General features: G+C 47.3%; 1 long non-coding RNA gene across 1 annotated transcript in view; it reads right to left on the bottom strand.

Annotated features, from left to right (window-relative positions):
- Nucleotides 1–12,857, bottom strand: part of LOC138966072 (uncharacterized) — a 34,977-nt gene that overhangs the window by 20,008 nt on the left and 2,112 nt on the right. Inside the window, exon 2 of the long non-coding RNA XR_011455591.1 lies at nt 76–172. This is a non-coding gene — a long non-coding RNA (uncharacterized lncRNA). The remainder of the gene's footprint in view (nt 1–75; nt 173–12,857) is intronic.

Here is a 12,857-nt window from a genome sequence, read left to right as displayed (position 1 = left end):
TATACATTGTTTAACAAATGCACAAACAAAAGAGGCGGCAAACAAAAAGGAAGTCATCATCATTGGAGATTATACCGCAACATTTGTGCATTCCATAGATCCTTCAGTAAACGGGGTGCACGGGCTGTATGAAAACAGCCAGCGTCCTGAGCTGTCCGACTGGTCGGAAAATCTGAAAAATTAACAAGTCGCGTAAGGCGAAAATACAACATTTAGCTGTCGAACTCACAGAATGAAACTGAACGCAATGCCATTTTTCAGCAAGACCGTATATATACTCGTAGCATCGTCAGTCAACCGCTCATGGCAAAGGCAGTGAAATTGACAAGAAGAGCGGGGTAGTAGTTGCGCTAAGAAGGATAGCACGCTTTTCTGTACCTCTCTTTGTTTTAACTTTCTGAGCGTGTTTTTAATCCAAACATATCATATCTATATGTTTTTGGAATCAGGAACCGACAAGGAATAAGATGAAAGTGTTTCTAATTTGATTTCGACAATTTAATTTTGATAATAATTTTTATATATTTAATTTTCAGAGCTTGTTTTTAATCCAAATATAACATATTTATATGTTTTTGGAATCAGAAAATGATGGAGAATAAGATGAACGTAAATTTGGATCGTTTTATAAATTTTTAATTTTTTTTACAATTTTCCGATTTTTAATGACCAAAGTCATTAATTAATTTTTAAGCCACCAAGCTGAAATGCAATACCGAAGTCCGGGCTTCGTCGAATATTACTTGACCAAAATTTCAACTAATTTGGTTGAAAAATGAGAGCGTGACAGTGCCGCCTCAACTTTCACGAAAAGCCGGATATGACGTCATCAAAGACATTTATCAAAAAAATGAAAAAAACGTTCGGAGATATCAATCCCAGAAACTCTCATGTCAAATTTAATTAAGATCGGTCTAGTAGTTTGGTCTGAATCGCTCTACACACACACACAGACAGACAGACAGACAGACAGACAGACACACACACACACACACATACACCACGACCCTCGTCTCGATTCCCCCCTCTACGTTAAAATATTTAGTCAAAACTTGACTAAATATAAAAAGACAAGTAATTAACGTAGCCCCTCCTTCTGTCTCTCTGTGTCTGTCTGTGTCTGTCTCTGTGTGTCTGTCTGTCTGTCTGTCTGTCTGTCTGTCTGTCTGTCTGTCGCTCTCTCTCTCTCTCTCACAACATGGACAATATTTGTTCCATCAGTTTCAATCCGGTTTTCGGTCCAAGCATTCTTGCCACACAGCTCTTACGTCTCTCTGCGAAGCTTGGCTGTCAGCAATGAACAAGTCTGAAGTTACAGGAGCATTGTTTTTGGACTTTAAGAAAGCATTTGACTTAGTCGATCATTCCATATTGCTGAAAAAATTACACTATTATTTGAGAAACGATTCGGTCTGTGACTTCTTTAAATCGTATCTTGCTGACCGGACACAGTATGTCACTCTACAATGCCAGAATTCGTCTACTGCACTAGTAAGACATAATAATAATAATAATAATAATAAGAACATTTATATAGCGCTAAATCAAAAACTTTCGTTAAAAAGGCTTGCTCTAAGCGCTTGACATCTAAACTAAAACGTCATTCACACTCTTTACAATGATGTACAAGAACTTCATGTCACACTCTTTCATTCAGTATAGCACCATTCACACAGTTATTATTCTGTACAAAACAATAAGCTAGTCTAACATTTAAAATGTTCATAAAATGAAAACAAGAGAAAACCAGACTGATTAAAACAACTGCTTAGTGCTAACAAAACATGAATCTTAATAATAACGTAATACATATTTAACTATTAAGACCATAAAAAACCTATATGCTAAAATAACTTCGAACTTTTAAAAACTTCTTATAAAATACACAACACATCTAGATAAACACCAGAATGATAAAACAAAAGGCAACTCGTTAAAACTATTAAATGCATCAATGTCTAAAACACGAAAGACTCAAATATAAAATACACAATTCTCTAAAATTGTTTATTAAAACTGAAACCGACCTGCTCAAAGTAAACCATACCCACCCCCTCCCTACCCACCCCCAACCCTCCTCCTACACTAAATACTAATTATTTCTACTCTTAACTTCCCAACTACACGTTATCCATAAACTATGCACAGGAACATGTGTGTCAGCATTATGTGGCACCGACATGACTTGTGCATATCTAGCCTACAGCTAAGGGTTAAAATTAAAGGACTACTGCAATAAAAAATTATATTTATAATAATTTAAAACAAAAGACAAAAATAACAAGCTGAATAGAGATGGAACCGTTACAGAACAGGATGGCAAAATGTTGCGACTTTAGGAGTTGTGTTTCAGGAAGAGGTGAGTTTTGAGTGCTCGCTTGAATGACTGTACTGACTGAGAGTGGCGAATGTGAGAGGGGAGAGAGTTCCATTGAGTAGATGCGCAAAATGCAAAAGTGCGTTGTCCATATGCTTTTGATTTTGTGTGTGGGATGACTAGGGTGCGGCTATCAGAAGAGGAGCGGAGTTGTCTAGCAGGAGTGTATACAGTGAGAAGTTCAGAGAAATAAGCAGGAGACGAGGCAGAGAAGAAGTGAAAGCAGAGAGTGGACAGTTTGTATTCAATGCGGGCTTGGATGGGTAACCAGTGGAGTGTGCGGCATGGCGTCCCTCAAGGGTCTATATTAGGACCTATTCTCTTTTGTATTTACGTTAATGATTTTCCTTTACATGTATCTGTCACGATCGGGTGACAGAGACCAAGAAAGTGTCACTCAGTGGAGTGCCTGTTCTTGGTCGATTATGATAGAAAGCGCCTGTACGTGATATTGGGCTACAGCAGAGTTTGCTGACAGTGCTCAATGAACACGGAGGGTTTGCTGCGCACGAGTTTTACAGTGGAGGTTTCTGCTGTCATAGGGCTGACGGTTTTTCGCTGACAGCGCACACGGGATTTTCAGGGATTGAGTTTCTCGTGTCTTTTTTCTGCTTGGGGAGGCAGAATTGTGTATAGCTGGACTGGTTTTGTGACAAGGTCAGTCACGTGTTATTGGCCAGGTTGTCTGACTGAGACACAAGGGCGGCACACTTGACACCCAGCGGCAGAAGGGGAAGGATCTAATACACAGTTTCTAGAGTATGATGGTTTTTCACCGAGTATTATATTCGGCACTCTAGGGGAACTTCCACAAGTTATTCCTTTTCTCTGCCACGTATTTTGCTGAGGACAAGTCGTCAACTTTCCTTCGTCGGCGATGGCTTTCGCATAAGGATTCGACAAGGGGTTCTGGAGGTTTTTGGTCACTGTTGACGAACAGAGGCTGTTCCAGGGAGGAAGCGGACTTTGCTTCCATTGAGAGTACAATCATAGGCTTTTGAGCCTCCGTTCGTTTCGTTTCGTTTCGTTACGTTCCTGTAACATCTGCACGGCTGACTTTGGCGGGACCTGTTGAAGCTACGCTAACCAGGAGACCGGCTAACCAGGAGACCGGCTAACCAGCGGACCGGCTAACCAGCGGACCGGCTAACCAGCGAACCGGCTAACCAGCGAACCGGCTAACCAGCGAACCGACTAACCAGCATACCGGCTAAGCAGCAGCAGCAGAGATAAAGCTAAGTGCACCATGTCGTACGCACCCCGTTGACCACCGTTGTCTTTTCGTATCTGTGATTTCATTGGAGTAGTGACAACGTGGGGTGTGTGACCCCTGCATGAACTAGAGCTTTTTGAACAGAACATTCTCATTTTGACTGTATTTACACGGGTTCAGCGTGTTACTATAATTTTCTATATACTACTGGCATTTTGTCAGTGACCACGGGTTTTTTTACGTGTTGAGAACGTAACAGGAACATATTTTGAGTGAAGGCTCGAGGGAGGTGGCGAGTTTATACATAAACAGGCGTCTGAAACTTATACTTTTGTTGACTCTATTTAATTGTATGACTGCGAGAGTGGATCGTGGTGTGGTTAGTTAATTAGTAGTAATTAACCGGTTCATAATCACCTTAAGTGATATATTGAAACGTGACACATGGGGGCCAAGCCGGGATTTACTCAGTTAATTTCCAACTGATAAAGACCCACCAATTAAGGATAACTAAGAGCAGATAATCTCGTCAGTGCTCGACTTATTTTCTGCTTGGTGCTACCCTTTTTTGTATAGTTTTGATCATATACCACACCTTAAGCGATTCACATCTTGCAGGAAATTGTAATTTGTGAGTTATTGTATGCGCTAACTGTGATTACTTCCCTTTCCTTTGTTTGTGAATCTTTGTTGTTGTACGTTCAGAGTTTTCCGTTGCAGAGAGCTGAGCGGGGTTAGCGGATTTGTTATTCGTTTTACTCAGTTTTCTCTACATTGTTGGTTCGCATTCTGTAACAGGTTACATTTCTACCGTCTTGTTTTACTTGGATTTTTCTCCTTATTTTGACTTTGTTGGAATTTTGGGGGGGAAGGGTCCGAGGACTTCTGTCCTAACCAAGGCTGTGGGAGACACTCTGTTTCACCGCAAAAAGCAGCCGATAAAGTAGGCCACGGCTGTGGGAAACACTTTGTTTCACCGCAAAAAGCAGCCATAAAGTAGGCTACGCGTTTTGTTCTACACCGTTTGGATTTTTCTTCTGCATTTTTCGGTTGCTGGATTTTTGTATCCACCGCTTTCATCACCGCGTGTTCTAGCTATAGCTGCGTTAGACTTACTTTTGTGATAAAGCTTTGCTAAACTAACCATGGCTACAGGGGGATCTCCTACGAAGAGATTAACTTTTGAGACTCCTGGTAGCGAGGAACAGACAGAGCGAGACGCACGCGTTAGAGCGCGTAGTTTGCTTAAGCGCAAGGAGTTAGAACGTAAGGAAGACATAGAGCGACAGACGAGAAAAGAAGAGCTTGACAGACAAGAACGACAGGCCGAACGTGAGAGACAGGAACGACAAGACGAACGTGACAGACAAGAACGGAAAGAGAAAGATGAACGTGACAGACAAAAAAGGGAACGACAGGCCGAACGACAGGCCGAACGTGACCGACAGGATAAGAAAGACGAGCTTGAGAGACAGGAACGACAGGCCGAACGACAGGCCGAACTTGACCGACAGGATAAGAAAGACGAGCTTGAGAGACAGGAACGACAGGCCGAACGACAGGCCGAACTTGACCGACAGGATAAGAAAGACGAGCTTGACAGACAAGAACGACAGGCCGAGCGTGACAGACAGGAACGGAAAGAGAAAGAGCAGGCGGATCGCGATCTCCAGCTAGAACTAGCTAGGCTACAGGCCGAGAAGGGTACGCTTACTCAGGCTAGCGCGCCGACATTTGTTGCCGACCGTACGAGACTGCCGACGTTCGACGATGACAAGGACGAGCTCGACGACTTTTTACGCCGGTTTGAGCGCATTGCATCTGACCAGAAGTGGGAAGAGGCCACGTGGGCTAGCCGCCTTAGCACCTGCTTAAAAGGACGCGCATTGCAGCTCTACAACGCTTTGGAGGACGACGAGGCGAGAGACTATCAGGCACTAAAGAAGGCGTTACTCCAGCGCTTCAACCTGACTGCGGAAGCCTACAGACGACGTCTGCGTAACAGCAAGAGACTGAGCGGCGAGCTGAGCCATCAGTTTGTGGCACGCCTTAATCTCTACCTGCGGCGCTGGGTGGAGATGGCCGAGAAGAACTGGACCGTCGACGACCTTGCCGACCTCATAGTCATGGAACAACTGATGTCCAGCCTGCGACCTGAGGTGGTGACCTTCGTGCAGGAACACCAGCCAAAGACTACTCAGGAGGCAGCCGACTGGATCAGAGTACACGAGGACGCCCAGGCGATCTCTGGCAAATCTTCAGGCTCACGGCCGGGAAAATCGGGAAATTCAGGTTCTTCAGGACCCAAGGACGGGAAGGACGATCAGGGACACAAAGGATCAAGTTCCAGAACTGACATCCAGTGTTATTACTGCAACAAGCGGGGCCACGTGAAGAAGGACTGCCACAGGAGACAGGCTGACCAGAAGGGCGTACACTTTGTTGGCAGTGAGGAGTTAAGGGACGTCACGAGCTCATGCACAATTCCACAACTCTGCGTTCCGTGCTCCAGGAAACATTTCCAGCCCCACTGCAACGTCTACGTTAACGGAGTGAAGGGCGAAGGTCTGCGGGACACAGGGGCAGACATGATAGTGGTTCGGGCGAGTCTAGTTCCAGCTATGGCCTACACAGGAGACAGCATCAGGGTGAGAATGGCCGAGGCATCTCACGCTTACGACTTGAACACGGCAGTGATCAAGGTCGTAACACCGTTGTTCACGGGGACCATTGTGGCCGTCGTCATGGACGATCCTCCATGCGACCTGCTCATTGGGAACCGGGTTCAGTTTGTGGACGGCGTCACCAGGGAGGTTCCCGTTTATCGGTCTCCCGACGTCATTTCAGTGCTCACGCGGGCACAGGCGGAGCGAGAGGACAAACCTCTCAAACCCCTACCTGCTGCACGAGCTGCCCTGGGGAACGTGACCCCCGCGCTTCTCGCGAAGGCTCAGGCATCTGATCCGACATTAGCGACTCCTCGGGAGCACGCGAAGTCGGGGAAGGTGAAGCTGAGCGGGAAGCATGGGAGGTCAAAGTTCCTCAGGGACAAGAAGTTGCTCTACCGTGAGTTCAGCAACCAAGAAGGTACATTCAAACAGGTTGTCGTGCCTCGCGAGTTTCGCGAGGGTGTCATGGCAACGGCACACGACTCGATTCTGGGAGGTCATCTTGGTACCAAGAAGACCACGGATCGTGTCTGGCGCCACTTTTACTGGCCAGGCATCTGCACGGATGTCCGACGTTTCTGTGCGTCCTGCGATAAGTGCCAGAAGGTGGTTGCCAAAGGAAGGGTGAGGAAGGTCCCCTTAGAGAAGATGCCGCTCATCGACGAACCCTTTCGTCGGGTGGCAGTGGACATCATCGGGCCCATCTTGCCTGCGTCTGAGGACGGAAACAGATACATTTTGACCATGGTGGACTACGCTACTCGATACCCAGAGGCGATCCCTCTGAAATCGATTGAAGCCACGCGAGTAGCTGAGGCTCTGGTTACTATGTGGTCCCGGCTGGGAATTCCATCAGAGGTACTCACCGACAGAGGCACGCAGTTCACGGGAGGAGTGATGGCGGAGGCAGCACGACTGCTATCACTGGAGCAGCACTTCACCACTCCTTACCATGCTCAGTGCAACGGACTGGTGGAAAGGTTCAATGGCACCTTGAAGACCATGCTGAGGAAACTAGCTCAGGAGAAACCACGCACGTGGGACAGGTACATCCCAGCATTGCTTTTTGCATACCGCGAGGTTCCTCAGGAGAGCTTGGGCTTTTCCCCATTTGAGTTGTTGTACGGCAGACAGGTACGCGGTCCCATGGCTATCCTGCGTCAGGCTTGGACAGACGAAGAAGCTGACGAGGAGGTGCAGACGACAGCGACCTACATCGTAGAACTCAGGAACAGGATTGAAGAGACCTGCAAACTGGCTCAAGAGAACCTGGGGAGAGCAGCACAGCGTTACGCGCGAGGATTCGACCGCAAGGCACGGCCGCGCAGCTTCAAGATTGGAGAACGGGTGTTGCTACTTTTACCTGTCAAACACAACAAGCTACAACTGCAGTGGCAAGGACCTTTTGAGGTGACAGCGAAAGTGGGCCAGAACGACTACAGGATCGTCATGAACGGGAAAGCACGCCTGTACCACGCCAACCTGCTGCGCGCCTACATAGAGAGGACTGCCTACAGGGAAAAGGACAAAGTGACAGAAGCAGTTGCTGTCGTGATGGACGAGACAACGGAAGAACAGGGAGGAGGACGTGTACCAGTTTGTCCGTTGGAGGCTAGTGAGGATCACACGGACGTGCACATCTCACCTGATCTTGGGGACGACCAGCAGGCGGACTTGCAAGAGATCCTGAAGGATGCAGCACGGGTCCTTACAGACATACCACTTCAGACGCATCTAGAGGAGTTTACCTTCGACTTGCTGGAGAAGCAGCCAGTGAGGACGAAGCAGTATCCCATGCCTCATGCCCAGAAGGAGGTGGTCAGGAAGGAAATCGCCGACATGACAAAGTTGGGCGTCATCGAGCCAGCGAACTCTCCCTACAGTTCTCCAATTGTGCTTGTGAAGAAGAAGGATGGACGCGTCAGGTTCTGTGTCGACTACCGGAAGCTGAACAAGATTACGGCGTTTGACGCGGAACCCATGCCTGATGTGGACTACCTCTTCAGTCACTTGGCCAAGGCCAAGTATTTTTCAAAATTAGACCTCACCAAGGGATACTGGCAAATTCCAGTTGCCGAGGAAGATCGCCCAAAGACTGCATTTACCACTCCATTCGGCCAGTTCCAGTGGACAGTCATGCCTTTTGGTCTACAGAATGCAGGTGCCGTCTTCACTCGCATGATGAGGAAACTTTTGGAACCATTGAAGCGCGAGGACATCAGCAGTTTCATCGACGATGTGCTGATCGCGACAGAGACATGGACTGAACATCTCGACGCCCTGCGCGACGTGTTCGGAAGGTTGAAGAACGGAAATCTGGGAGCTAAACCGTCCAAGTGCTACTTGGGATTTCGGGAATTGTCTTTCCTGGGTCATGTTGTCGGCGAGGGATTGCTCGTTCCAGAGGACGACAAGATCCAGAAGATTCGGGAGGCGGAGCCACCGCGCACGAAGAAAGAAGTCAGGTCTTTCCTGGGCCTAGCCAGCTTCTACAGACGCTTCATCCCGCACTTTGCCGAAATCGCACTACCACTGACCAACCTTACCAAGAAACTACAACCGACCGTTGTAGTGTGGACTGAGGAATGCAGCTCCGCATTCAACATCCTGAAGAGGCGACTCACCAGTCAGCCTATTCTCCGACTACCAGACCTGAACAAGGACTTCGTGCTGAGGACAGACGCTTCAGGGAAGGGACTTGGGGCAGTGTTGCTTCAGGAGACAGAGGGGTTTTTGCACCCTGTTTGCTTCGCCAGCCGTAAGCTGACCTCGGCCGAGGCAGCGTATGCAACGGTTGAACGCGAGTGTCTCGCCATTGTCTGGGGCATCCAGAAGTTCGAAGCGTACCTGTACGGACGACCTTTCTGTCTGGAGACGGACCATCAACCTCTGCAATATCTTCAGGTTGCAAGGTTGGCAAACGCCAGACTTATGCGCTGGGCGTTGATTCTCCAACCGTACCAATTCACGGTACGCGTCATTCCGGGCGCCAACAATGTTGGAGCTGACTTTCTCTCTCGGGCTGTAGAGGAGAACATGACTGTGAGCGAAACCGAGGTTTCGTCTTGAAGAGGGGAGGTGTGTCACGATCGGGTGACAGAGACCAAGAAAGTGTCACTCAGTGGAGTGCCTGTTCTTGGTCGATTATGATAGAAAGCGCCTGTACGTGATATTGGGCTACAGCAGAGTTTGCTGACAGTGCTCAATGAACACGGAGGGTTTGCTGCGCACGAGTTTTACAGTGGAGGTTTCTGCTGTCATAGGGCTGACGGTTTTTCGCTGACAGCGCACACGGGATTTTCAGGGATTGAGTTTCTCGTGTCTTTTTTCTGCTTGGGGAGGCAGAATTGTGTATAGCTGGACTGGTTTTGTGACAAGGTCAGTCACGTGTTATTGGCCAGGTTGTCTGACTGAGACACAAGGGCGGCACACTTGACACCCAGCGGCAGAAGGGGAAGGATCTAATACACAGTTTCTAGAGTATGATGGTTTTTCACCGAGTATTATATTCGGCACTCTAGGGGAACTTCCACAAGTTATTCCTTTTCTCTGCCACGTATTTTGCTGAGGACAAGTCGTCAACTTTCCTTCGTCGGCGATGGCTTTCGCATAAGGATTCGACAAGGGGTTCTGGAGGTTTTTGGTCACTGTTGACGAACAGAGGCTGTTCCAGGGAGGAAGCGGACTTTGCTTCCATTGAGAGTACAATCATAGGCTTTTGAGCCTCCGTTCGTTTCGTTTCGTTTCGTTACGTTCCTGTAACATCTGCACGGCTGACTTTGGCGGGACCTGTTGAAGCTACGCTAACCAGGAGACCGGCTAACCAGGAGACCGGCTAACCAGCGGACCGGCTAACCAGCGGACCGGCTAACCAGCGAACCGGCTAACCAGCGAACCGGCTAACCAGCGAACCGACTAACCAGCATACCGGCTAAGCAGCAGCAGCAGAGATAAAGCTAAGTGCACCATGTCGTACGCACCCCGTTGACCACCGTTGTCTTTTCGTATCTGTGATTTCATTGGAGTAGTGACAACGTGGGGTGTGTGACCCCTGCATGAACTAGAGCTTTTTGAACAGAACATTCTCATTTTGACTGTATTTACACGGGTTCAGTGTGTTACTATAATTTTCTATATACTACTGGCATTTTGTCAGTGACCACGGGTTTTTTTACGTGTTGAGAACGTAACAGGAACATATTTTGAGTGAAGGCTCGAGGGAGGTGGCGAGTTTATACATAAACAGGCGTCTGAAACTTATACTTTTGTTGACTCTATTTAATTGTATGACTGCGAGAGTGGATCGTGGTGTGGTTAGTTAATTAGTAGTAATTAACCGGTTCATAATCACCTTAAGTGATATATTGAAACGTGACAGTATCGGATGATAAAGTCAAATGCGAGTTTTTTGCAGACGATTCGTCTATCCATACCAGTAACACCTCGTTGGAATCAGTAAATTCTTCCCTGAAGAACACTTTGGACGAAGTTGCGAAATGGTGCACATCAAATGCCATGATACTGCACCCAGAAAAAACTAAAAGCATTGTTATTACCACAAGACAAAAGCATCAGCTAAGTCCTCTTAAATTACAACTGACCTTAGGTACAACTCAAATACAGCAAGTTAAAGAACACCGCATACTTGGTGTAACTGTTGATGAAGAAATGAAATGGCAAACACACATAAGCAACCTCTGCAAAGTGTTATCAAGGAATTTGTATTTGCTGTCAAAACTCAAACATTATGCGAAGTCTGAAACATTAAAAATGTTCGTTCATGCTCATATAATGCCTCATATTAATTTTGCTTCGACATTGTGGGATGGCTGCAGCGATCTTCACTTATTAAAACTCAATTCTTTGTACCGTCGTGCTGCAAAACTTATCCTGTATGAATCGCACATGTCTACAGAAATGAAGTTAAACATCCTTAATTTCCTTCCCCTAAAAACCCACCTTGCATACAATAAGGCTGTCTTTATGTATAAAGTAGTTCATGGTGATGTGCCCAGTTATGTGCAATCCTATTTTACACATGTTACGAAGAGGTATGGGTCTCAAAATTTACTTCCTCCAATTCCTCGTATAGATCTTTATAAATCCAGCTTAGCTTTTTCAGGATCATCTCTGTGGAATTCTTTGCCAATAGAAATCAAACGATCCGCATCATTAAAGGCCTTTAAAAGGCAGTTGCACACACATTTGAGCACACTATAAACTGCCCCTGCTGTCTAGTTTCCATTGTGTACTCGGATAATGTATGCAATGCTCTTAAGTGTTTTGTTTTTTATGTTTATACTCGACCATTATTTTGATGTTTTACTAGTTTAATACTTTGATTAGATACTGTTCCTTTTAGGTATGAAATGATAGCATGTGCTTGTGTGTAGATATGCGAGCGCACGCTCGCGCGCGCGAGCATGTGTGTGTGTATATGTGTGTGTGTGTGTGCATGTGTGTGTGCATGTGTGTGTGCATGTGTGTGTGTGCATGTGTGTGTGTGTGTGTGTGTGTGTGTGTGTGTGAGTTTATGTGTGCATGTGTGTGTGTATACGTGGGTGTGGATGTGTGTGTGTGTATGTGCGCAGTCTTTGCTTTCGCCTTTACAATTATTCTCTGTATATGTTCCAAGGACAGGTTGGAAGATTAGGCTAAGCCTAAAACCTTTATCCTTATGTAATAAAGTTCTGAGTTCTGAGTTCTGAGTTCTCTCTCTCGCTCTCTCTATCTCTCCCTCTCTCTCGCTCTCTCTTTCGATCTCTCTCTCGCTCTCTCTCTCTCTCTCTTTCGCTCTCTCCCTCTCGCTCTCTCTCTCTCTCTCTCTCGCGCTCGCTCTCTCGCGCTCTCTCTCTCTCTCACTCTCTCGCGCTCTCTCTCTCGCGCGCTCTCTCTCTCTCTCTCGCTCTCTCTCTCTCTCTTTCGCTCTCTCCCTCTCGCTCGCTTTCGCTCGCTCTCTCTCTCTCTCTTGTGCTCTCTCTCTCTCTATCTCCCTCTCGCTCTCTCTCTCTCTCGCTCGCTCTCTCTCTCTCTCTCGCGCTCTCTCTCTCTCGCACTCTCTCAAGTCTCTCTCGCTCTCTCTCTCTCTCTCTCTCTCTTTCGCGCTCTCTCTCTCTCGCGCTCTCTCTCTCTCGCACTCTCTCAAGTCTCTCTCGCTCTCTCTCTCTCTCTCTCTCTCTTTCGCGCTCTCTCTCTCTCTCGCTCTCTCTCTCTCTCTCGCACTCTCTCAAGTCTCTCTCGCTCTCTCTCTCTCTCTCTCTCTTTCGCGCTCTCTCTCTCTCGCGCTCTCTCTCTCTCTCTCTCTCGCACTCTCTCAAGTCTCTCTCGCTCTCTCTCTCTCTCTCTCTTTCGCGCTCTCTCTCTCTCTCGCGCTCTCTCTCTCTCTCTCGCACTCTCTCAAGTCTCTCTCGCTCTCTCTCTCTCTCTCTCTCTTTCGCGCTCTCTCTCTCTCGCGCTCTCTCTCTCTCTCTCGCACTCTCTCAAGTCTCTCTCGCTCTCTCTCTCTCTCTCTCTTTCGCGCTCTCTCTCTCTCGCGCTCTCTCTCTCTCTCTCGCACTCTCTCAAGTCTCTCTCGCTCTCTCTTGTGCTCTCTCTCTCT

Source organism: Littorina saxatilis, linkage group LG5 (assembly GCF_037325665.1).
Source record: "Littorina saxatilis isolate snail1 linkage group LG5, US_GU_Lsax_2.0, whole genome shotgun sequence".
In the NCBI taxonomy this organism is placed as follows: Eukaryota; Metazoa; Mollusca; class Gastropoda; order Littorinimorpha; family Littorinidae; genus Littorina; species Littorina saxatilis.
This window is presented reverse-complemented; position numbering and strand designations above follow the sequence as displayed.